Consider the following 23333-nt stretch of genomic DNA (forward strand, 5'->3'; position numbering starts at 1 on the left):
AATATCGGCCCGTTTTATCGGAGGGAACCATGGATATTGCGAGACATGCACAATTCAACGTGCAAAATTTTAAGTACCACCTCGACGCGAAAAGGAAAGAAACACTTGAGCTCTCGCTCCGTTCTCTCTCTCTCTCTCTCTCTCTCTCTCTCTCTCTCTCTCTCTCTCTCTCTCTCTCTCTCTCTCTCTCTCTCTCTCTCTCTCTCTCTCTTTTTCTCTTTATTTTATCATCTTTCCGGCCTTATCTTCCTCACCTCTCGCTCATTCTTCGCGCGAGGGAACTCTTCACGGAAGCATAATAAAATTTCCGTAGAGAAAACGGCGTGCGGTGCGACGGATACCGAGTGGAATTTCCTTGTCTCCTTCTCGAGACAGAAGCTCTTGAGATGCCTTATTACAAGGTTCTTTTTTTTTCTTTTCTTTTCTTTTTTCCGCGTTATTCTCGTTGCGTAGTGCGGCGAGAAAAAGTTTTGTTGATTCCGTAAATTCATCTTGCTTTAACGTAGTTTTATAATGCAGCCGAGTTTTCTCTACCGCGAGATTTGACAATTAATTAGATATATTGCGATTTCGTGAGAGAATTTTTTCATCGTCGTGCCGCTCGTTCATTCATCCGTATAATACTCAAACATGGCTGCCCCGTAAAATTGAAATTAAATTCAATGACGGATTCCTTCATCAATTTGGATTTTTTTCTCGATAAGAATGTAAAAGTATCGGAAATTTTGGCGCAATTTAAAACGAAAGGCATTTGACAAATTTGGCTTCTACATAACGAATTGATATAACAAAGTCTTACTTTTTTTATTTTAATTTTTTATAATAGAATCTTGATTCCTAAAAAATTTGTTATATCGACAATTGAAAAATTGCGTGATAATCGATGACTCTTTTAACTTGTCAATGGATTTCAATAACTTTGATAAAGATTCTGCCATTAATTTAATGTAGTAGAAATGATATTTCCGATTATTGGATATATAACGATATAAAATTCGAACAACGACAAAAACGAGCGATTTGCGCTGGCAAGTAATTTAGTATGGGAGCTGATAGCCACCAGGTATTGTCCGTAAAATTCGATTTGCATGTAAGGATGACTATGTCAAAGAAGGTCCTTATAAAATTCCGTGTAGTCATAGACAGTTATAGTTAAGCTTATAGTGCCTCGCGGTATCAGCAGTCTTTGATCGGTAGTAATGTCGATGTATATAGATAAAATCAGACACATCGTCTACGGACGTTCTTAGTCAGCACGAAGATAAGTAACGTTGTGATACATTAACATACATGGATGTAATTTAAAGTATAAATTATTTATAATTGCGTTGAAAGGAATGCGCTGTATCTTGTATAATTTGTATAAAGTATTTAGGAGTTGAAGGGTGTATCGCACACAATTGTTCTCTCATATCAGTAGCTTCTCTCGCTTAAACGTGAGAGCATTGTTACGAACAAAGAACGGACAACATTTAATCAAGTTCAGAGAGGAACTATACAATACAACGTAAAATAAATGAAAAGATTAGATTCTTAGATCTGATGTACTCAGTAATGGCTTTAAAATAGCAACGCCAATGATTGTTTTTCTGTTTTTATCGTTTTCTTTTAATACAATCGAATAAAGACTATCGAAGGGATATTATAAAGTCGCAACTGCTCCAAGAAATTGGACAGTTTCGATGAACACAATCTTGGACGACCAGAGTTTTTACGGACGGTTGTCAAACAGGACGAGCCTTCGACGGAATCGACTCTTGCGTCATCGAGATGTATGAGCGTATCAGCCAGTAGGAAATCACGGGAGCTTAATGGAATTTAACTTCGAATCGGGGAAGGTTTCAAATCGATGTAATTACGGCTTTTTTCCACGATTACAAGGACGAAGATCGCCCGAGGAGGTTTTCGGCCCCGAACGAGCAAGAAGTCAAGTTTTCTATCCGGATAAAAACTAATGTAATTGATGAAGTTGTGTACCGAGAGAAGAGATAGTAATTCCGGAGTTGAAGCATCTCGTGATACGGGACGACAAGAATTTGACCTGAAATCCGAGAATCGCTGGACAAGTAAACGAGAGCGCTGCAACGTGTACGTGTATACACGCGCTTACTCGTCGACGTGCTACGATACGTATCGTTTAGACGATCATCGCTCTGCATTCCTGCCAAAGCGCCGAACGACGGGCATACCTTCGCTTCGCGAATCAGATCTCGCGAATAATGACTTGGCTGATAGTGCCACGCTGATCAAGAGAGAGCGGAGAGAAATTTACATGTTACTCGGCACTCGAGAAGTTAGGGACGCCCGAATGACGAACACATACCACTTGGCGCGCGTACATTTTGCCGAGATAAGATGACGCATGCGCGCATGTACATTCTAACAACTGTTGTTACGATTTTCCGCTTCGTTACATGTTAACGTAATATCGCATGATATAAGCACGCCCGGCCACAGATGCCGGTATATATTATATTTTGTATGCTCGTAGATATATTATGCGATTAACTCGCTTTCTTACGATTACAGTTCTGTATGAGCAATTCCAGGCACTCTATACGTTGCAAACCATAACGTGCGGATTATAAAAAAGGCGCGCGAGCGTGATATAGCGTCTCTCGCCGTAAATGCGTTATTGAACGGCGCATATACGATTTAGTATCAGATCGTGCGTGCGGAGATTAATGAAACCGGTAACTTCAGAGGATCGTCTCTCTCAAATAAGAATCACGCGAGCGCGGCCGGGATTATCATAGAAGTGTAGCAGGATTCCCGCTACTTTGTTCGAGGGTTGCTCCGAGTTACGGAAGGAGCGAAAATTGTATAGCGCGCGCGTGAAATCGCGAGTGGCAGTACCAATCGGCGATGGATAACAAATGGATGACACCGTTGAGTAACAGTGGCGGATAGATAAGATCGCCCAGGCGCGTTTTACGGCCACGGTATACGTATATGGGCGATCTCTTATGATAATCGCGCGGCGTCCGCGGATCTCCGCGTGGATTTGTATCCACGATAAGCCGCACGGATATGAATTAGAGGGCAAAATCGACGATCTGAAATTCAATAGTCGATAAATAACGTGTGCCGTAAATTCTGTAATCGGCGGTACACTGGATACCGCTTAAAGTCAACGGCCGTATACGTGTGTGAGAGATAAATACAGTCCCGTTTTGAGATAGGCGCCACGTCATGGACCACGGCAATCGCCTTTGCGTTTGTAGCAATTACGCCTCTTGCCGAGAATCCGCCAAACCTTCGGCGGCTAAGATGCCTTGCTTATCGTTCATAAACAATTACGGAGCAACGTTTGCAAACTTCTTTTAGTACGTTACTTGCCGGTTTCAATATACATTGCGTCATGTATTGAACGTAGTTGTCAAAATAATAGGTATTTTATACTTATTCTTATCTATAATATATATATATATAAACAAATGTCCTAACTGACTGACTGACTCATCAACGCCTAGTCCAAACCCCTAAACCTAGAAACATGAAATTCGAGGAGTATATTCCTTCTATAACGTATAAGCACCCACTAACAAGGGATTTTTAGAAATTTGACCCCTAAGAGAGTGAAAAGGGGTAAAATATGTTTTCACAGATTCCTCAATATCTCTTAGGCCCGATGAGATATCGTCTTGGTTTTTTATTTAAAGTAGTTACACACACACACACACACACACACACACACACACACACACACACACACACACACACACACACACACACACACCGTAGCGAAGCATAGTATTTTATATGTTACAATGTAAAAGCTTTGTATACTTGCTTTGTTGTCGACGAGCATGTTTCCATCGCAGTTCTCCATCGAAACAAGCTCTCTTAAAAAGGAGATCAAAGTTTTCAAAAATTTTCCATCTTCGAGACAGAACAATCCGCGCGTTGCAGCTGTATTTTCTTATCGATCATCTCTATCGGCAAATACGGGATGTTTATTTCCAAGATAATATCGTGGAATAGTCGCATCCCTTACGTAGCCATGATATTCTATTAGTTTGTCGTTTGTATAACGCAGATTGGAAGCGTCAAGCTGCGTACGTATAGCGACACGTTGTGTCACGTCGTATTGACTGTCGAATGGATAGCGAGCTGCGGTAGAGGCAGAGGTTACCGCGAGCTCTCAATACAAACGCGCGCGGGGATATGCAATTCTTATGCAAACTGGCAGCGGTCCAAGCCTCGGTATTTCGAGGTGTCAGTTGTGTCACCTCCCGAGACCCTCCACTCGATTTGAGTAGACTCAACCCACGACGTGCCTCGTTTCGTATCTGGATTGTCTCTCTCTCGTTTCTTTTATACGCTTCTGTGTCTTCCTCCTCTCGTCGCTCCTCCTCTGTTGCTCGCAATTTTCCACCTTTCGCGTTTACCTTGCGCTAGGATAAGATTCTTCACACTCTCTCTCTGGCGTGGTACACGGGCATAGACGAGTATGCGCGCGGGTAACAACCATGAGGTACGTGAATAAACGAATGCACGCACTCGTCCGGACTCGCGCTCTTAAGGGCGCGGGCAACAACGCTTGGTATTCTGAAAAATTTTATTCTTTTATCTCTCGCGGCATGACGAGGAATTTTTATTCATCCCTGACTCGGGGATTCGTGGAGATTGAAACTTTTTCTAGATTTAAACGTAAAATTTTTTAACTTTTGCGCTTGCATTACTTTACACATTTTGTAATTATAATATATTATATCTATAGAATAAATTTGCTTGTAATATTATTTCTTAATTTTATTTTCATTTGTTGTAAGTTTATAGTTTCTTCTTTTCTAATAAATATGAATCGAAATCTTGATTTTAACAGTCAGGAAGAATTGTAACCAGCGCGGCACATCCGCACATACGCGCATATCCACTTGTGACAAGACGAGTGTTCGTATGCACGGGGAGTGTGGTTCTACATTTGCGTTCGTTTAATCGCGATGTTGCCGGGAAGAAAGGCCACTTTATCAGAACTCGAGAGCCTTGTATCCCCCTTAAGCCCGGCTCCCACGCGCTGTGAATTAGGGACGACGCGACTATATACGATACAACAGGCCTCGCGCTGTCCTGTTAACCCATTAACCCTCGCAGGGCAGCCTCGTTAACCCGCCCCTCAGCGGTTGTTCGCCGGCTACTTTCAAGTTATGATCGTCTGGTCACGTTTCCTTCGGCCGCCGTGGGATCTCGCGTGGTCGAGCCCGCCACACGAATGCGAGAGATCCGCGAGTACACGCGTGTGTCTTTGGAATCGTGAGAGTTGACGCGTGCGACTTATCTTCGATTCCACGAGCGTAAACTCGTGTATACGTATATACACGTGCGCGCTCGGAGATAAAAAACCGCGCTCACGCCAAAAGAGATTTATGCATAATGCGAGAGTTTATCGTTGAAAGCATTCCCGCACAGCCGTAATCTCGCCTCGGTTTTTTTTGCGCGCGGGCAAAAAGAATATAAACGACCCAACTTTGTACCGAAGGTGTTCTGCGTTTGTTAATACATTACATGGGGTTTCAGTGCCCGTGTCGCACGACTCGCACGACCGTAATCTGTTGACGAAAGTGGAAAGAAGGATGTTATACCGGAATATTCTGCAATTTGTGTCATCGCTTCTTTTAGCTTTTATTATAAATAATGCAAGAGAAAGCTTAATTATAAACTAATTACAAACAGCTAGAAAAAGTTTTTCAGCGCGCGAAAACAACGCGTGGAGAAGTTATAAGATCTTTTTAAATAACCTTCGAGTCTTGCTTCTCGAGTTGTCTTATATTTTATGTATGAGGAAGAAAGATATTTATCATCTTCAAGAAGCATCATGAGCTACTTCGCAACAATATTTGAACTGCTACTACGATCATTTACTAAAAGGCATATTGATTTATCTCCACGCAGAAATACGAGAAGTTTACTTTTAAAAAAGCCGCGTTTAGAACTTACTCTAGAATTTCCTTTTTGCTCCTTATTTTTTCTTCTGCTTTTTCTCTAGATAATAACTACAGAATCCTACGCAAACTACAGAATAATTATTGCATATAACGTTTTATTAACACACTTAGCGTAAAGTCGTAAAGATCAACGCGCTTAATGTGAAAAATTAATATGCAAAAGACTCGTTTTTTTTTTCATTGTTAAACATCGAAAATTGAATGAAACATTTAAAAACTGATAAACATTATGAAGTATTAATTTTTTATTTTTGCCTAAAGATAGTACAAGAAAATAGTCCAGTCGGCAACCATTTATGAAATATTCTATATGTCGTGATTGTTTGCAAGATTAATAAGATATGATCTCTCATTGTCTTGAAGTAGAAATGCAGGAACATTTGTATGTGAAATATTTAAGTGCCGATGATTACCTTTCGTCGTTAGCGATGCACAGTAAGACACATCTCACTATATGCTCCGTTATTGGTTGTATATACTCACGTGACACATAATAGGACGTAATGTACACAGTATCTATTTTGATCTATGTATTTATATATATATTCGATAGCTATATAATGCCACATATCTGTCACATGTGCGGTACGTGATAGGATATTCGCTTTCACTGATAATACCGAGGTATACAGGATAGACTGAGAATAAGCTCTATATTAGGCAAATGAGGTCGAATTAGCTTTCCACTGTGATATTGCATTCATATTATATGTATAACACACAGTGCTATATATGGCCTATTCATATCAGTGGTAATGTACATCGATATGTAAGTTAATATAATCTGAATATTGCATTAGTCGCATTTACTACATTCAGTAATTGCACAATCTGAAACACAAACAATGTACCTATGTTTCGCGATTGTAAATCAATTAGAACTTATAAAATTAATATCTGGATTTTTTCTTATGATTTGGGATTGTTTAGCGTATGATAGCAGTTTTTTTTCTACACATGTGTCTATAACGTATCTCAAAATTATCGTCATTTTCGTTTATTGCGGATTCTAATTAAATATTTTAAGAAAAGTTTTTGCTTCAATATTTTTCTTTGAAAAAAATATATATCGTACATGCAGAAATTATATAGCTGGAAAAGTGCGACACAATTTTAGGATACCTTTAATTGAAGATAAAATTAATATAAAATTATTAGCGAAAGAAAGTATTTAAACAAATTTATTAATTAGTAACTAATATGAAGTTAATAAAGAACATTGAGTGTATACAACGTTTATTGGTTCGTAAGTTATCGAAATATAGCAATATTTAATTATTATTAGTAATAAATTTCTCGGCGATCTACCGCGTGTTTATGTCTTAAACTTAAACGGAACAGCGGTTTCCAGCGCCCGTTCCTCTTTTTGTTTTTTTTTTTCGTCTACTTTAAATGAAATTTCATAAGAGAGCGGATAAACACGTTGGAATAGAAACTACGCGGACATTGCGTCTATAGCTGGCTCTGCTTGACGCTACGCTGCGCGGACAATGGCGATTCGCCGTAGGTGTCAAGTTAGAGCCTGAACCTTATTTAATGACAATTAAAACGAATGTAGAGCCCGCGGAAAATCTTTGTTACCGAGATCGCGAATCTGCGCGCGTGCCTCTATACATATCACTCATGGTATACGGAGCGGCTCACTGCGCGAGTACCGTAGGGAACAATAGATTATAACGATCCGCAGCCTAAAGGAATTAATAGCCTTGGAGTTGCCCCTTTCCTCGCGAATCTCCCGCCCGCTGTGCGCTACCTTCGGCACGATTAGGTATCCGCGAGGGAGTCGAACCGATTGGAAATCCTCGCCCGCGGAGTCGATGCCGCACAGGATGGGCGAGGTACATTATGTAAATCGCCGGGATAACTAGGTAATTAAAGTACGGGAATAAACTACCAACGCTCTCGAATTCCGCTGCAACTTCGTTCCATTTTGCAGTTTCTCCTGCGCCTTTGGCATACACCAAGCTCCAAGGTTGCATTTCTCTCCCTCCTGATCCCCAGTCCGACTGTAGATACTTTTTCATGTCTATTTCCGTTAAACATTATCGAAATTAAGAAAAAAAAGTTCTAATTTCTTTTCTCGATCACCAAATTCTTAACTGTGATCGAGACGTTCAAAGGTGAGGAGAGGGATTGAAAGCGTCTCGAAACTGGTGATCGTCGTGAGCAAAAAGAGGACGCGATGGGATGGGCGAAACGATTTGAAATCGTTAAGATGCCGCCGGCAACGGAAACTAGCTGGGACCAGAAAAGGCAGTTTCAGAAATACTAAATTCTGGCCGGAGTACCGATTAAAGAGATCGGTTTACGCTGCGTGAATAAGAATTAGGCCCCTGGCTGGTGCTTGCCGGTCTTCTCACCGCGAAAAGGAGATCTCGCTCTGGTACATGCTGAATAGCCCGCTGTGTTGTATAATTCATAGTGAATATTGATACTGGCACGTGCTTCAACTTAAAAAGCGAGGAAAGTTGATTGCCCCTAAATAAAAATAAATCGGTTGCTCTCTCTTATGCGTTTTGGAATATTGGAAGAGAGAAGGAAAGTTATATATTTTTCTGTTTTAGCTTGAAAAAAACGCATAATTATTTTTTATTAAATAATATAATGAGACATGTGCATGCTTCAACGGTATTAATGCAAATTGAAACAAACGTTTGTATGAAGCTTGGAATATCTTCATTCGCTCTTTCAGCGTGAAAAGCGTGTTTATTTTATATGTAAATATTAGTATTGTAACTGCAACGCAATTGATGTTTGCATTAACTATGGCAAATCTCGCAGATAAAAATTAAATAATTACACGTGTATAAGAAACATTTGATCATGCCACAAACATTTAATGAAATAACGACGGATTTTACATTGCTGCGATGATGCAGACTGAATTAAATACCTTTAAATAGCTGAGAGCAGACCGCGCAATAAATGTAGACATAGTTCACATGCGTGGTATATGTGCCATGCGTAAAAGGAATGGCGTTTATGAATAGGTATAATTTTATTTGAACTGTTTTTCGACATATAATTATAACGTATATACAATTTGTATTGTGCGGTGACACGTTTTACGAGAGAAATTCACAAAACGTGCTAATTTATTGCAACGTTGCGTCGTGTATTTCGTTCCGTGTTTTCAGCTTAATAGTTTGTCAAATGACTTTCCATGGTTAATAAATGTATCAGCGCGACATTCGCGTTCGTTATTGCTGCGACGAAGCACATATGCTTTCTCGGTAGAACCCGTCGTTTCATTAATTATTATTCTTTTAATTGCGCTAAGCGCGTTACGGGAGCTCAAATAATCGCGCACGCATGTTCGCTCATTTGCATTCTATTATTCTTGAGCCTTCGCAATTCCCCGCTTACAATTTGCTCGCGCAGAAATCCGGTTATGTGTATATATATATATATATATATATATATATATATATATATATATATAAGTAATTTGTGGTGCAAAAAAATACCGGTATACAAAGTTCGCTTTCTCTCGCTCGATTTCGACGCGCGCATCTCGCATCTCGGATGCCTCGTGAGAAAAACCCCGCTACTCGGCGGAACAGTTGTAATCCGACCGTTTGGACACGGTGATTATCAACGAATATCAGGCCACGTCAAGCATCGCCGCGGATGTATTAACGTTGTACGCAAAAGCCCGGGAGTATAATTAATCGGCCCTCACGCGGAGATTTCATCATTGTTTGCATTTTCGGTCAGTCAGGAAGGGGTCAATTTCAGTGGAATATCGGATGCGTTGGCCTCGCGCTGATTATTCCCAAAGCTCTACTGACCGTCGCTTTTCACTCCGCTTCTATCCCTCCCCGCTTTCTGCGTTCCCTCTCTTCCATATATCTCTTTGTCGCTCTCATTATCGCTCTCATGATTTCTCTCTTTGATCCGCGCCTCTCTTCTCGCTCTGCCCGATACAGCCGCGCTTTCGATGACTATGCAAATAGCGAGCCGTCGCATATTGAATATGTCCTGTACTCGATCCGTTGCGCTCATGCACGGCTATAATTGATCGATACGAGTGTGCGGTACTGTTGAGTACATATTGCGGGATTACTCCGATCTCTGGCGGTTATTCGTTTTCGAGTCTTATTGGCCCTGCGCACGGAATAATATAGGGAAACACGGTATTTTTTTTGGGCTTTTTGGGGGGATTTTGGATAACTGATCGCACGACGTGGGACAACGTTGAACTAGCGCACGCAAATGCAGCAATTCGAAATTTATGATTTATCTGACGTGGTCATAACAAACATAAATATGATTTAAAGTGGCAGTAGTCTATTTATAAATAAATAACAAGACATTTTTTTTCGTCGACGCAAACCTCGTAAAGTTTTAATGAAAATTCGCTTGACATCCGGCATATGTGTTCGTTATAGCGCGATGCACATGCGCTGAGACAGTTGGTGACGCTGAGTGCATGTGCGGCAAACAGAAAATTAAATGTTTTTATTATTATTCTACGTTTAAAAAAAAAAGGAAATATAGTTTATAATTACTGATTACAAAAGGCTTATTTGCGGAAATTGCCTAACATATGAAATGTTATTTTTTTTTATATAATACAAGTATATATTGTAAAATGCATACGTGCGAAAATAATAGGTATATCAAGTTTATCGTTTTTACGTCGCTTTCGTTAACGCGTTTGTCAGAGAGAAGAAATAAAAGGAATCTAGTTTAAAGATAACAGAGTCTTTATCGCAAAATATCACGATTTAAGTACGGTTAATAAGTTATTGTATCAGCGAGATAAGAAATTGTCAACGAAGTGCGGATAATAAAATATTCTGCTCGGTGTTGCGAGTAAGCAGCGAGAGAAAACTGGTTTTCTAATCGTACTATTGCGGCTTAAGATGCGCGAGTATCGAAAGCGCCTTTAGCTGCTTGTATTAAAACTCATAAATATGCAACGCTGCAAAATAGAACGTATTAAGGGAATTAGACACGGCAAAGGAGAAGGAAAAAGAAAGCGGAGGACAGGCTTCTTACGTAACGCAAACGGCGGTCTTCGCGAATATATATCTACTCTTCGTAGTGCCATTTATTTAATTGCGCATGGGAACCATAGCAACTGGCTGCAGTTCCTATATGCTGTTGCCCGGTGCGGAAAGTCCTATCCCGCTCCTCTCCGCACACTTTCAGCCGAGAAAAACGACCATTCGTTTAAATTGCCTTTGTACTAGGAGAACGTTTCGCGGGATTTAAAACGCGCCGGATTTGGTGATCAATGCGTTTCAGATGCAATTCTTTCCGAGTTGCGAGGACTTTAAGCCTCGCGAATAAAAAATTCGTTTTTATGCCGCGCGCTGGACCTTCTTTATCGCCGTCGAAGTAGGAATTCCCAAGTAGCCGATATACGATCTCTTGACGTTAATGGGATATATCCAGAAGCCATCGCGCCGCCTCATATAAAATATATCATGTGAATCCTCTATCCCTCTCTCCAGTCGCACCGGTATCGTCATATATCCCTCGCGGCGAGCGGCGAGTAAGCGTGCTCTTGCGTACCAGGTCAGATTATTAATTTCCAATGCCCCGCAAAGCAACACGCACAAGCCGTACGGTAGATAAAGATAAATCTGACATAAATAACTCAAGATATCCCTAAAGAAGCCTGTTATCTCATTTATCAATTCGGTAAGCCTCTCGTCTGCGTGAAGATATATCGGAATTTGAAATCTCGTATAGAGACCGCGCAGGCATACATTACTGTCATATTCATTACTCGTAATATCGACAGTTTATTGCATTGATGTGTGGTAAAGGTTCTTTTTTTAATCTGAATTTTTTGAGCCTCTAAAATCTCGTCAAAATCGCGCAATTTTTTATGGGCGAGTGACATGATCGGCCGATTGAAATTTTATCGACGCAAGGATTGCGCGCTTGCACAGGTAATATCGACGTAAACATCATCGGAATGCCAATCGGCCAGGAGTCAACGAAAAAAAGAAAAAAAAAAGAAATAGATATACATTCCAGTTACACCACAGCTGTGCGCGGCCACAGCGCGATCGGTGCGGCACAATTCGCCGCGTGCATGGCGGTGCATTCGCGTGGTGCTTCGATACATCAACAACGGCGGGCAATTTTTAGGCGCGGCGCGGAGGAGGGGTCAGGCGGCTGGCTTTTGATGCATTGCCGTAATATTGCCGATACATTAATTCAAGGCGAATGGGAAATATATCAGTCGACTACATAATTTTCGCGAGCTCCCCGAGCTTGGTATTCCCCATTTCCCCGACTTGTTCCCCGTCCGCCGGCGGGAGCTTTTTTTCCGACCGTGATCCCAATGTGTGTCCATATACGCAGAATGTGCCCTATTTCGATGTGATCTATGACGGCGACGACCCTTGTCGCGATGCCCGCGCAAATCAAACGCGCTAAAAACGTTCGGTCATCCGTTTCCCAAGCATTTTTCGTTATTCGTCAGGCTGCGTGACAGTTTTTGCCAGTTCGACATACGACCAGTCCGATCTGGTGAATAAAGGTCGCCGCTTGGGATTCCGAGGGTACCACGTTCGACACTTCTTATTGTATAGTGAATAATATAATTTTTTACATATATAGCGAATGGCATAACTTTCGTGGAAGAATTACACAGGCCGATGAATTTCGACTTCTTTTTTATCTTCAAATCTCAATAGTTGTATTCGAAGAATTTTAACGTGCTGAAACCGAATCCGTTGCCCGAATTGTTCTATCACGTCAGGTTTCGAAGATACCTAAAATTGCCAAAAAAGTCATTTTTCGGCTTTTTGAACTAACTATAAAATCGTGTTAGGTCTATTTTCTCAACGAATTTGAATTCTGCAGGACAAAAATCTATAGAAACAATACATCATATATTGAAAATTGATTTAAAAAATACTATATCTACCTCTAGAACGCTTTAACCCGCGCGCAAGTTTGAGCGCGAGGATCAAAATTGACGCCTGTGTTATGAACTAAAATTACACCGCTGCGAATTCTCGGTTATAATATTTCAGCGCAATCAAAAATTGTGTCTTCCATCACAATAATGTTCACATTTCGCGCCGAATTGTTGATTGCGAGTTATTGTTTTTCGAGTCATATTATAGGTATTCTATAGCGGCGGTGCATCACAGTTTGCGTTTCACGCCGAATTCGTATTATATACCGCCCGAGTCAAAAAATAGACCCTCCGTAACGCCCGAGATCGCGATCGCACACTCTCCTTGAACGGAATGAACGGAGGGTCACGTAACAAAGCATTTGTCTATGTCGCCGAGCCTCCGGTCACTTCTCAAATGGCAGTTTTTACCCATTTAACGTCTACGGAGGTTACGCGAAGTCTGGCGACTCTCCGTTCACCCTCCCTACAATTCGCAGATTCGACGTCGCATGGCTGGATAAAACCTCGAAATACCCTCCTTAGACTCTCAGCACGTTTTTGCTAAAACCTCGATAGAGCCTCCGTACACTCTATTCCCGTAAGCCTCCGTGTACCCTCTGTAGAACCTATTCTCGAAGGTCACCGAGATTAATTTCCTAGGTAGCAAGATGACGTTTAAAGACGTCGTCATTTGACATCACTCTGCTACCTGGGTATCCTCACCTCGTGGCTGCGATATAGATATAAAAGGCTCGAATAAGCGCGTACTAATAATAATGATTCATTGTTGTTGAAATTCAGTATTCGAGAAGTACTTATGCGTTCGTTTATTCACATTGGAAGCTATTGGGAAAATAAAATCTATAATACACGTTACGTGTATTATAAAGAATAAACGAACGCAGGCTATAAGTACTTCTCGAATACTAAATTTCAACAACAATGAATCATTATTAGTACGCGATTATTCGAGCCTTTTATATCTATATCGCAGCCTCGAGGTGAGGATACCCAGATAGCAGAGTAATGTCAAATGACGACGTCTTTAAACGTCACCTTGCTACCTGGGAAATTAATATCAAAATGTTAGGGTCTAAGAAGGATTCTCGGTGACCTCCGAAAATAGGTTTCATACATCGCAAATATATGACAAAAAAGGGAAATATAAATTAATGAGGCGTATAAATAAATATAAGATACATTCAATAATGTATTTGTACGCGAAAATTCATTAATATAACTATATTAATATAAGTAAAATTAATATTCTTTGAAAGTATAGCACTAATATTTTATATTTTTATAATACTTAAAAATTAATTTCTTGTTTTTCAAGCTATATGTTTAAATTGTAAATATATAACGCAATTGTAAGGGACACTAATTATAAGGGGTCTAAGTTATATATAAAAGGTAATTACATATACATCAGAAAGAATTACAAAAAAAATTTAATACATATGTTTTATGTCTGAATTAATAGTAAAGTAATTTTAAACGATATATTATTCGGATTGGATAACAATCCGTTCTGAACGTACTGTTGATACAAACTTCCATCGTGACACGTCTCGCAAATCGAGTTTTTTGTTGCGAGTAATGAAAGTAAACACGCTAGCAATCATTACCTTTATCACTGGGGCGAAATTATGAAGAATAATTCTCAATGCCGCGCAAGCTACAGTTATATACATCTCATATTTACTCTGAAAGAGATCGCTGATGAAACCCAATAAGAAATTGCACAGGTCCAAGTTCCACATCGCTGGTTTTAATGTAAAAATACCCAGAAGATCCACGATGACCGCCAGGTCGTTCATCGCGACTGCAGATTCCACCGCGGCCTTAAGATCTTTATTGTGCCAGAGTATTTTCTAAAAAAATGTTCCATAAAAAAGTTGTAGGATATAGAGAGACAAAAATGGTAAAATCAATTTTTGAAAAAATCCATTTTTCAAAGTCACATAAAGTTGTCGCCATTTTTTTTTAATGGAATCATATAATTTTTCTTACATAATATAATTTCTCCAGTTATTCTGCATATAAAAGTATTTAAATAAAGTTATCAAAAAATCAATAGTTTACGAGATATTTTATATTTTTTTATATTTATATTTATTGTCAAAATATGCCAGAATAAAGTATGAAATACCTCGTAAAGTAGATATTAACCCTAATCCCTCCAACGTTTTTTGCGGCACTTAATTTCTCCAACCATGCACTTTTGAGTCCCACGCGTTTTTCAGTATGTTAATACTAGCTTTGAAAAATTCCCCAAAAATTATTATATCTTTATACCTTCGACTAAAAATTAATGTAAAGAAAATTTGGAAATCTTATTTATTTAAATATTTTTTTACAACAATTATGTTGGAAGGATTAGGGTTAATTTTGTAGTAATTTTTTCTTAACACTTTTATATGCAGAATAATTGGAGAAAGTATATCATGTAAGAAAAATCATACGATTTTATTTAAAAGAAATGGCAATAAATTTCATGTGATCTTGAAAAATTGATTTTACCATTATTTGTCTTCCTCTAAACCCTACTTTTATCGTTGAAAATAAGCATTTTTTGTAACATGTATGTGCACAAAAGATACTCACAGTAAAGAGCTGTATAAAACTGGGCATCGATACCCGGGCGTCCATCCTTTTTGCTGCCTTTTGCACAAAATAAGGCTAAATTCTTTCCATATACCTCGATCAGTGCATGCCGCACGAGGAGAGGCCAGTGATTGACAAGCTCTGATGTTTGTTGGTCCAAAACTTTGGATTTATCCATAATATTCACTTTGATGCCCTCATAAAAATAAAAGTTCGTTCCAGGATATATTTCTACCTAAAAATACGCTCAAATTACATCATCTTATAATAACATATACAAAACAATAGCAAAAATCAATATTTATCAAACAATTTACCTTGTCTTTGCCGGGAGATTTATAGAAATCGGAAATCTGCAACAAAAAAATGTTGGCAAACAATTGTATTATATTTTTACATAATTTCAAAGTTTCTATCTTACTGTAACAAAATTATTAATCGACTCAACTGGCCATGATGTATAAATCTTCCAACTCAGTAACTGCGCGCCGAATGGGTTTTTCGAACTTTAAAACACAGTTTTATTTCTCGTTAGATAGTAAAATCATTAAATTCAAAATCAAATTATTAGAAAGAAATTATTGCAAAAAATATCACCTCAGCCAGAATTCGAACCTGGAACCCCCAACAATTTGTGCGGGTGTCCTAACCAATTATGATAATGTGATTTCGATTTTAATGATTTCACTATCTAACAAGGAATAAAACTGTGTTTTAAAGTTTGGAAAACCCATTCGATCTGTACAATGTTGTAGCGTATAATATTTTGCTGTCACTATTGTATCCGAGGGACACTCAATTCTTAATATAACTTTCACTTACCTTAGCTTGCGATGTCCTTTCTTAGGACATATATAGCGAGTCTGCGTGAAAATGCCCGGCCAGCTACAATAAAACTGACCCGAGCCAAAAGTTCGTCATGCAGCTGAACCAATTTATTCTGAGAAAATTCCTGTTTCTCTTACGTGACGGCGTGCGACTGTGTCGTGCGATAGAGCTCATCACCGGCGCCCGAGGATCGAATATTCCGGTATCACTGGAGGTCTTGGCAAGGGCACGTATAGCAACAGCAACACACCGCTGGGCTGGCTGGGGCTATATGGTGCCGCGCGCGGCGGTTATCATTTGTCAAAACGCACTTTTCCGCGCCACGCGCGGCACGGGCGCAGAGCGGCTCAACGGCGTAAAGTGTAAACAATTACCGCGTCTTTCTTTCTTATCATAACCGTCCGCGTGCTTCGTCGGTATAAGTGGCATTTATATAATCACATTCTTTTGATTGACTTATCTATTGACACATGATTGTATATTGACACATAATGTAAAATATGATATAAAATACAATTATAAAACATAAAAACGAGTTGCCTGCCGTGTTACTATGATTTAAATAATACATAAAAGGTCTATATATTCAGTGATCTTATACAACATTATATTTTGTTGAAATTTTGAAAATTTTATCTTAAATGTTCAAACTTGTCATTGCAACGTAATCTTTTTTATAGCGGAATCTGACCTGTTTTTGGCACGGAGACACGCCATTTATCATATATTATTGCAGATGATGAATAAATTTCTCTCTTAATATTTTGGGGAACGTTTTACTTTTATGGGTCGGCAACATATAGACAATTATAGGTTCTACAGAGGATACACGGAGGCTTACGGGAATAGAGTGTACGGAGGCTCTATCGAAGTTTTAGAAAAAAGTATTTTGAAGGTTCTACAGAGGGTACACGGAGGCTCACGGGAATAGATGCCTACGTCGAATTGTAGGGAGGGTGAACGGAGAGCACACATGAAACGCGTACGGAGAGTCTGCGAAGTGAGCGCGGAACATTAGGACGCGTACGGAGAGTCTGCGGAGTGAGCGCGGAACATTAGGACGCCTACGAAGGGTACGTGAAGTCATCGCACAAGCCATGAATTGTAACGAGATTAAATGGAGGTTCGATCATAGTTAGAGGAAGTTTGAGGAGGTTCCCAGGAGTGATCTTTTCATGACAAAATCTGAAAGTAGAGTCCAAATAGGTTATAAGCAGGGTGCACAGTACGGCGGCATATGCTCTTTCAAAGGATTTCGAGTAAACGCAGGGTATTCGGAGGGTTAAATTTTGACTCGGGCGACGCAATTGCGCATCTGCAAAAATGATCGGTTTTAAATCGCACGCGGGGATTTACGGGCCGCGCCGCGCGTTACGTTAAATCTTAAGCATTCCAGCGCTATTTACGCAAATGGGTTTTATCATTTGTAAACATAAATTGCTTAATTCTCTTATTGAGCCGGAGATACATATAAAACGATATACCCGCGGTGATGCCTGGTAGTTTTTACACCCGTACCGGGTCGTGCGCGATTATCCACGCCTCCGGCAACTGCCTAAAGAGCTAATCCACCAAGTGAGAAAGTTACCGGCTGCCGTAAGGTTGTGCATTAGGAGAACGCGGCCGCGCGCTTAGCAGCCGCAAATGTAACTGAACTTTAATGCGTGAGGATCTGCAGATATCGTAAATTACGAAACTGCCGAGGTTTTGTGAAGGTCGAAATACGGAACAAACTTTATGTTACAAGCGCGCTCCCAAGAAAGCCGTAAACGTATACTGTGATGAAAAACGTATAGTGAGTTTGATCATCGTGATGCGGAGGAGTAAAAGCCATAGTGGTGAAAGTCAAATTGTTTTACATATTGACTTTACACCACTATGGGTTTTACCCCTCCATGGGTGTTGGGATTTAGAGATATATCATACGTTCGGAGATTTTCGTGAATCATTGCACATATGTAAAATTACGTATAAATGATACATGGAAATTCGCATATTCATAACTATTAATCACTTATTGACTTGCTAATTGACCGTATTTCATGTTTGATATGTTTATTAATTGATGTTCAATCCCGCAGCGTCTGTATTTTGAGGCGTGGATCATCGCATTAGATACGTCGCAAATTCATTATTTTATTACTATTGTTATATATTGTTAATATAACATGTCACTGAGTTATCTTTTTATCAGAATCGAAATGCGCGTATATATTTCGAAACATATTTTCTACGCGTATAAACTTAAGCATATTCTCATCAAGCATTATCCCTAAATTAATCAAACATCAGGATTTAGCAGAGTAATTTCGGTGAGTGCACGGAATTACTTCTTCGACGCTTGGTTGTAAATTCGGATTTACGCTGGGTTATAAATTACACAACGCGACAATCTCTCGCCTTAAATACAAGATCCGTATACACATCCTGGCAAAATCGTAAACTGCACGCCAGGATATGTTGTCTAACAAAAACCTAAGCATTTCCATATCATTTCTCCTTTTTCTATTTTTTTTTGCAAACATAATTACACGTATAAAGAGGTGCGTGTAATTGCGTTATATACTTTTCTTTTTCTCGATAAATATGTGTCAATTTTTGTTTTTGGACGACGTCTAATCTTACGTGTAACTCTCTCTCTCCCTTCATCTCTTCGCACGTTGTTTGAAGCACGACCTTAAGTGCTCCATGAAATCTGATTGTCTTAAACGAGCTGTTGGCCTCAGCTCCGCACCGACCGTCATATCCTTCCACGAAAAGTCTTTAAGTGCAGCTCCGGTTCGCGGTTGAGTTGAGCTGCAAACGCAATGAGCCGGTTAATACGGTGTTTGTTAAGACGGTCGTACGATCGTCGGACACTCCGACGTGTTTACCGTATCCCGCCGTGTTTTACGACCCGCTTCCAAACAACCGCGCGGAAATAGCTGCGGAGTGGCAATTTTTGAATCCTGAATTACAATAAGCTGCTTCGCGAGAGTGGAAGCTATAGTTAGCCGCGTAACAGAGAGACGCTCTCTCCGTCGTTGGCTTGAGTCGATACTTGTATCCTTTTCCCGTTTGTAAGTGCGACAGAGCCGTTAATTTCTTCTTTAACGGAAATTCCGAGAGAGAATGCATTAAACACACACACGCGTAAGTGCACGTTACACAGTAGTGTCGCTTTCTCAAACATGGTTCAACGTTGAAGAGTAATTCTTGGCAAATACAGACAATTGAGTGAGAAAATTATCATTAATCATGGAACATGGAACGATAGATATTCGTCGTCTGAGATCTAGTCTTGTCGCGACCCTCTGTCTTCCTCTCTCTCCTTCGGTCGCTCCCTTTCTACTAGCAAGAACGCGACGCGGCAGTGATTTTTACGTTCGTTTGAGAGCGTGACAGATGCCTGCGCGTTCTCGAGAGGCATCTTATACGAGCGATAGAGTCTCGTGTAGATGCACCCTCGTCGACGTGTCCTATCGACGTGAACCTATAAACCCGAGCTGGCCGGAGATAATATCGGGAACCCCTTTTCCCAGACTTCTCTCGCTTCCATTTTTCCTCCTTCTCCCCGAGGCTTCGTTCCGTGCCCCCTCGCCGTCTCCTCGAGTGCCTATATATCAGAAGGAGTCCTCGAGAGCGCGGTGGATTTTCGTCAGGGTAAAAGCGAATAAGGGTCACGAGAGCTCTACGCCGATATGATCCCGGGAACGATCCCGCTCCTGGACGATCGATGTTCGTAAAATCTGCGCCACCGTCAACGATTTGCATTTGTATGCGCAAGAAAACCCTTGCGACCGCGGCCGCAGAGCCGCGAGAGAGAAGAAATTGGATGCCGCTGTCAAGACAGTAAAAATATTTGTACGCTATCCAAAATTGATTCCTATACGGTCCAAACGTTGTTGCAATTTCGTCTATCGTGCAATATTTAAGATTGTGCCAGTCTTCGCCAGTCTGTGTTGCTTTACGATCGATCTCCGCGCAGCGATAAGATCGGGATTATTAATAATGAAGATATAAAATAAAATAAAAATGTTCTACTCTCTAATTTCCGTCAAATTAAACCCTCACGTGCATCGCTCGCGATTTCCTTATGTGCGTAGCATTCATCTTTTTCTTTCCTTAAGAGATCACTATGCTGAAGAGATGGAGCACGGCTTAAATGCTGAAATCTCTGCCAGACGGATCTGATGCTGCAGCGCTGGTGGTTGAAGCGTTATTAACTTTCGTCGAATGCCGGAAATTCTCGCTCATACTCCGGAAAGATTTAAGCGCGCCCTGGTTTATGCTCGTTAAATGTAGTATGCTGCACATCGCATCTTCCGCGATCCTTCAGAAGTTTCTTTATTCAAAAATATCCAATAGAGGCGCTCGATAAAGTCCAGTTATACGTTTCGATGAGCAGTTTTCGCCAATCGGTATATCTAGACAATATTTTAACAACTCTGCTATGCGCGTCGGTATGCAAATGCACGCGTATATATATTTTCTGTTTAATTGAACGATCGTAAACATCATTAAAAACAGAGTGAACATTATTTTCCAATTTTGATTATTTTTCTCAAATGATTACATAAATAAATCAACTGAAAAATTATATTTGGACAATAAACCCCTTATTATATATATATCAAACCACACGAGTTAATTCAAAATCGCTATTCCAATCGAATTTGCGCGATCTAATATTGCCAATTTTTGTGTAATTTCTATCTGTACAGATTACGGTACATCACGACCGCACAGACCGACCCTCTTCGTAGTTCGTCGATGTCGTTTGAATATTTAAAGATTTTTCTATCCGCCGAAGCCGCCGCCGGCGCTTTCTCCACGCCAGCGACGCAATAAATCGATATCACTTTTCGATGTCCGCCCCATTCTCGAATTTATTCGATATACCGTACGCGATTCTTGAAATCCGCGCTGAATGATATCGAGCGGATGCGCATCCAAACGAGGTGAGCGCAGCTCGAGGACGGCGCGGCGGCGCGCGGCGGTCGCTTTTCCGTCCGGTCGTGGCTTTTCTCCGTCGCGGCGGCTACCGCCCCACCGCTCATCCTTTTGTTTTTTGGTTTTTTTTTTGTGCGCACGTTACAAATTGACCCCATGCCTCATACCAAAGCCGCGGCCGCACTCGAGCCGACGTGAAATACCGCGTGCCGCTTGTGTAGTTACGAGCACGCATGCTGCCCATTATACTTGCGGCCTGCACCTCGCGAATTAATTAGCGACATTAATACGCGGATACGCATATTGTCGAGTACCAATGAGGACGTACTCTCGTCGTACCGCTCCAAGATCATTGAAGCCTTATAATTAGGCTCACTTTTAATATACGCGTAATGAGCGAGATAATTGTCCCGGCATCCTGCGAAAAGGCCCAACGATCGAATTGATTCGATTGAATGCATATCCCAAGGATTTCTGGTATGTCGATGTAATCTTCTTGATAGCTTCTGTGTAGTATCAATTTTCCGGATTATCCTCTTCTTTTGCGTATGCAGTTACGTCATGATCTTTGCGAGTGCTGTACAGTGTAGTATGTAGTATATACCGTAAACTGGTTGTGTCAGATTGTTTAGGTATCTATACTGAGCGTATCTATCAAGCTTTTAGTGAGTCCATTTATAGGATCCATCAGAAACAGAGTAAGCCTTGCATGGAAATCTATTACTGTGTCAGTGTGAGAGCTTCATATAGAAGCCATTCCGTTATTGACCAACACGTTTGGATTTAATCAGAAGAACTTGTCGGAATACAAATTTCATTTAATAATTTCATTATTAAATGAGATTTGTATTCCGATTCTCCGCCATGAATATTAGATATTTAAATGAACGTGACAATCCGTACATACATTACATTACTAATAACAAACATATATTATACCCATAATATGTATATCGTGTGCAGCGCATACGGATGAAATCACATTGCGCCGCTATTGTGTCATAAAGCTTCACACGCGTGATTCATCTCACGAAATGTAGGATACGCTTGCGTCCATCATAAAAATTAATAAATGCAAAACGCGTACAAATTGCAAGCACGTTTTCGCTGTATATATGATGCACTTGGCTGTACGTATTCAAATTGAGTGTTTTAACTTTCTTCGATGGAAGCACAGTCCGTTGTCTATGAAGTTTCGCCGTTATTTTCATTGTGCCAGTCATTGCTCCAGTTTTTTTCTTCTCGTGCTCGTCCGGCGCAAATTGCGACAAGCTAAAATTTTAATATTCTTACGTGCTTTGCGTACCCAGTGATAAGTAGCAAAAGAACACGCTGCCTTTTCGTAATTAAAGGGTCACAGGAATATAAATTAATTGTAGCTTCTCGCGTAGCAGGAATTTTATTCAACATAAATATGGTTGTTAGTTACTCAGGCGTGTTACATAATAAACGCTATACAGATAGAACCAGAATCTTACGTTTTCGTAACAAAATAATCATGTCGTTAAAATTACGCGACGCAAAAATGTATGCCATTGAAATTACGAGAGACGCAAGTTTACGTAAATATCTTTTATATAAATATTACAATGATACAACCGGAAATGTCTACTCTATGACATCTAATACATTATACGTATTTTAAAAATTGTTACACACTTTTACAATATTATATTTTCTGCGAAGCCGATTATAATTCCATATATGATAAAATATCGATGAAATATATTTATGTCAGATTAATTTATACGGTTTAAATAATTACATAGATTAAAATGTTGAAGTATCAAAAACAGATAGATTCACGACTGATAGATGTGATAGATTTAAATTGTACTTCTATATATTAATGTAACAATATTGTCACAGAGTAATACGATTAATAAGTATCTATATTTTGCAAGATGAAATTATGATTGCTGTGCACATTTTTTCTAGCGAAACGAGATAAAACTCTAACAAGTTTAAGCGAAAATTTTGCTTCTTTGTCAAATATAAAATCTCTTTCTAACACAAAGCATTTTTCTTTGAATAAATTAACATAATTTTTTTTTTTTTTTTTTTATTAATATACATTATGTTACGAAAGTTTTGCTGTTACAATAATATACTTTGTGTTCGCTGCTTACAAAGTTGCGTTAAAAATACAA

General features: G+C 39.8%; 1 protein-coding gene and 1 long non-coding RNA gene across 6 annotated transcripts in view; one reads left to right on the forward strand and one right to left on the reverse strand.

The window, feature by feature from the left end:
* The window catches only part of Atg16 (Autophagy-related 16), a 221586-nt gene that overhangs the window by 104527 nt on the left and 93726 nt on the right, over positions 1–23333 (forward strand). The window lies entirely within an intron of this gene.
* LOC143903331 (uncharacterized) lies at positions 14174–17148 on the reverse strand. The gene is made up of 4 exons (XR_013258691.1): positions 16246–17148; positions 15741–15776; positions 15424–15658; positions 14174–14690 (listed from the first exon to the last, which is right to left on the reverse strand). It is a non-coding gene; the product is annotated as an uncharacterized LOC143903331 (long non-coding RNA).

Source organism: Temnothorax americanus, unplaced genomic scaffold, assembly GCF_048541705.1.
Source record: "Temnothorax americanus isolate GAGA-0224 unplaced genomic scaffold, ASM4854170v1 Scaffold45, whole genome shotgun sequence".
Taxonomy (NCBI): Eukaryota; Metazoa; Arthropoda; class Insecta; order Hymenoptera; family Formicidae; genus Temnothorax; species Temnothorax americanus.